Source organism: Seriola lalandi, unplaced genomic scaffold (genome assembly GCF_002814215.2).
Source record: "Seriola lalandi dorsalis isolate HSWRI2012SDOR001 ecotype SW California unplaced genomic scaffold, Sedor1 jcf7180002054943, whole genome shotgun sequence".
NCBI lineage: Eukaryota > Metazoa > Chordata > Actinopteri > Carangiformes > Carangidae > Seriola > Seriola lalandi.
In genome coordinates, this window is record NW_019525494.1 from 229774 (window position 1) to 232318 (window position 2545).

At 44.0% G+C, this 2545-nt stretch overlaps 4 non-coding genes across 4 annotated transcripts; all 4 read left to right on the top strand.

Moving 5' to 3' along the window:
* Positions 1 to 1013: 1013 nt before the first annotated feature.
* On the top strand, positions 1014 to 1085 carry trnaa-ugc (transfer RNA alanine (anticodon UGC)). Its single transcript has one exon. It is a non-coding gene; the product is annotated as a tRNA-Ala (tRNA).
* A 645-nt stretch (positions 1086 to 1730) lies between these two features.
* On the top strand, positions 1731 to 1802 carry trnag-ucc (transfer RNA glycine (anticodon UCC)). Its single transcript has one exon. It is a non-coding gene; the product is annotated as a tRNA-Gly (tRNA).
* An 88-nt stretch (positions 1803 to 1890) lies between these two features.
* trnas-aga (transfer RNA serine (anticodon AGA)) lies at positions 1891 to 1972 on the top strand. Its single transcript has one exon. It is a non-coding gene; the product is annotated as a tRNA-Ser (tRNA).
* Positions 1973 to 2303: 331 nt separating this feature from the next.
* On the top strand, positions 2304 to 2385 carry trnas-aga (transfer RNA serine (anticodon AGA)). The gene has a single exon. It is a non-coding gene; the product is annotated as a tRNA-Ser (tRNA).
* Positions 2386 to 2545: the final 160 nt, after the last annotated feature.

Below are 2545 nucleotides of genomic sequence, written 5' to 3' on the forward strand. Positions count from 1 at the left end.
GACTTTGAGGCGTGTTCCCGGTCAGTCCATGAGGTCTTAGTTCTGTCCCACTGTTGAACCACTGAGGATCCTCAAGCAGAAACTTTGAGCCCTTTATTCACACTTTCCATAAGTCCACTTTTGTGCAGACTTTGCCTGAAGGAATTACCCAAAGATCATTGAATTGTGACATTAGGCACATGGGCCTGTGAATATTCTCATTTGTCCAGGTCATCGTATCCTAAAGGAGTTTTTAAATCGAAAAAACAACTGGACTTGATTATTTGTCTGGGAAGACGTTTCACCTCTCATCCAAGAGGCTTCATCAGTTCATGTACGCATCTGACCAGGCTGGGACTGGTCCTACTTTCTGGTGTGGAGACCCAGGTATTTAACCTCTTGTGGGCGTTCACAAGGCTGTCGTTGCATGACTGTCGTTGGCACTTGGAGCACAAAAGGGAACCAGTGAAATCATCAGCCTTGTGAACGCCCACAAGAGGTTAAATACCTGAATACCTTAAAGACCTTATGCAAGACCAAGGCTCACCTGTCTGTAAAACCTGTTGCAGCTAAGGTGTCAAACACATCACCACCTGCTTTATATGCCAAAGTAAAGGTGATGCTAACAACCCAGTTCAATGACGTCAGAGGCAGGTTACTTCATGAAACAATGAGTTGTTAGGAATCAAATATAAACGTTTCACTTACAATCTACGGCATAGCAGTGAGCGTCAGGTTTTCAAAGAAACGTAAACGAACAGGCAGTAAACCGGCTTCGGTCACTGGGACATTTAACGTTACATTATGTTGCTTCCTCCTGTCTGTGTTGAATAAACTCCAGGTATGGCAGGTCAATATACCAGGTGTAGAACACTAACTTAACATGAGGAGCTTGTAAACTTCCAGCACTCTACCATGAACTACATTATTTCATCAGTTCATGGGTCGACTCTCACACATCTTCAACATCTGTCTTCATGTTGATCTCAGCTTCACACCTGTAAAGTGTTAAGAACATGTCTATAGTACAAACAGGGGATGTAGCTCAGTGGTAGAGCGCATGCTTTGCATGTATGAGGCCCCGGGTTCAACCCCCGGCATCTCCAAAATCTTTATGTTGAATGTAATAACCATTGGATTTACTTGAACAATGAAGATAACACGTCTGTTGGAGTCTTCTTGTTCGGGCTCAAATCCTGCTGACAGTGGAATGAAAAAAAACAATTGTGCGATGGAAGTTTCACAAAAGCAAGAGACTTTAACTAGCTCTACGCTGTGTGGATGAAAAATGGTATCTCTCTGTTTCTTGGATGAATGGTAATATGGTAATGGTAATCTTACAACGGGGTCTAAAGATTCAGTTGCAAGTCAAAGCTACATGTGAGCTCTCACAAGCATTTTTATGAAATAAGACTGTGATCACAATAAAATGCAAAGATGATCTGAAGTTCTTCCACACTCCACATGACTTTGTATTGACAAACGACAGTCACGTGTAAAACATGTGGCAGTTAAATGAATAATAAAAATCATCAACCTCACACTGACAGAGTTTATGGAACTCAGGTTTTCTGGAGCCGCCCTGATATACACAAAAGTGACACTCAACACTGTTTAACTCAGTCACTCTGTAGCTTTGATGCACCATGGTACAGCTCAACTGCTACTTCACAATTTTAATGTCAAATTCCTCCAATGATGTAAAGTGCTGACTCACCAGAAAAATTCCATGAAAATTCCCTGTCTTCAAAGCGATGGTGGTATAGTGGTGAGCATAGCTGCCTTCCAAGCAGTTAACCCGGGTTCGATTCCCGGCCATCGCAGTTTTTCTGTCTAACTCCTGGATTTCCTTTCAGAAGTGTGTTCCTCTGTGACTACTGCAGCCGGACACACAAACAGACACTGTGTACAGTTGTTGTGGCCGAGTGGTTAAGGCGATGGACTAGAAATCCATTGGGGTCTCCCCGCGCAGGTTCGAATCCTGCCAACAACGGGTGCTAGTTTTCATGTGCTGTTTGTAGTTCAGTGTTTAAAATGGTAGAGTGGATGCTTTGCAGGTTCAGGGGGTCTTCACACCCATTCATGGACCCAACCCCAAGGTCCATTATCAAAGACTTTGAGGCGTGTTCCCAGTCAGTCTTAGTTCTGTCCCCTATACAGTACAATATTGACTGAAGTCTCAGCTCAACACATGCCCCTTCTCTTTGACCATTTTTGAATTAGCTGGGAATTAAGGGCAGAGTCAGATACTGCGATACGGTGGAGCAGCTCACTCTGAGCTTCAGAACTGCTCTTTGAGAACTGAGACTGAGGGACTGTGTACAGTTGTTGTGGCCGAGTGGTTAAGGCGATGGACTAGAAATCCATTGGGGTCTCCCCGCGCAGGTTCGAATCCTGCCAACAACGGGTGCTAGTTTTCATGTGCTGTTTGTAGTTCAGTGTTTTCAACAGTAGAGTGAATGGTTTGCATGTTGGAAGGAGTTCAATCCCTGACATCTCCAGTAGGTCTTAAGACCCATTTCCACCACCAGCTTTGGTCTGCGTGATGTGTAAGTCATCTTGTGAG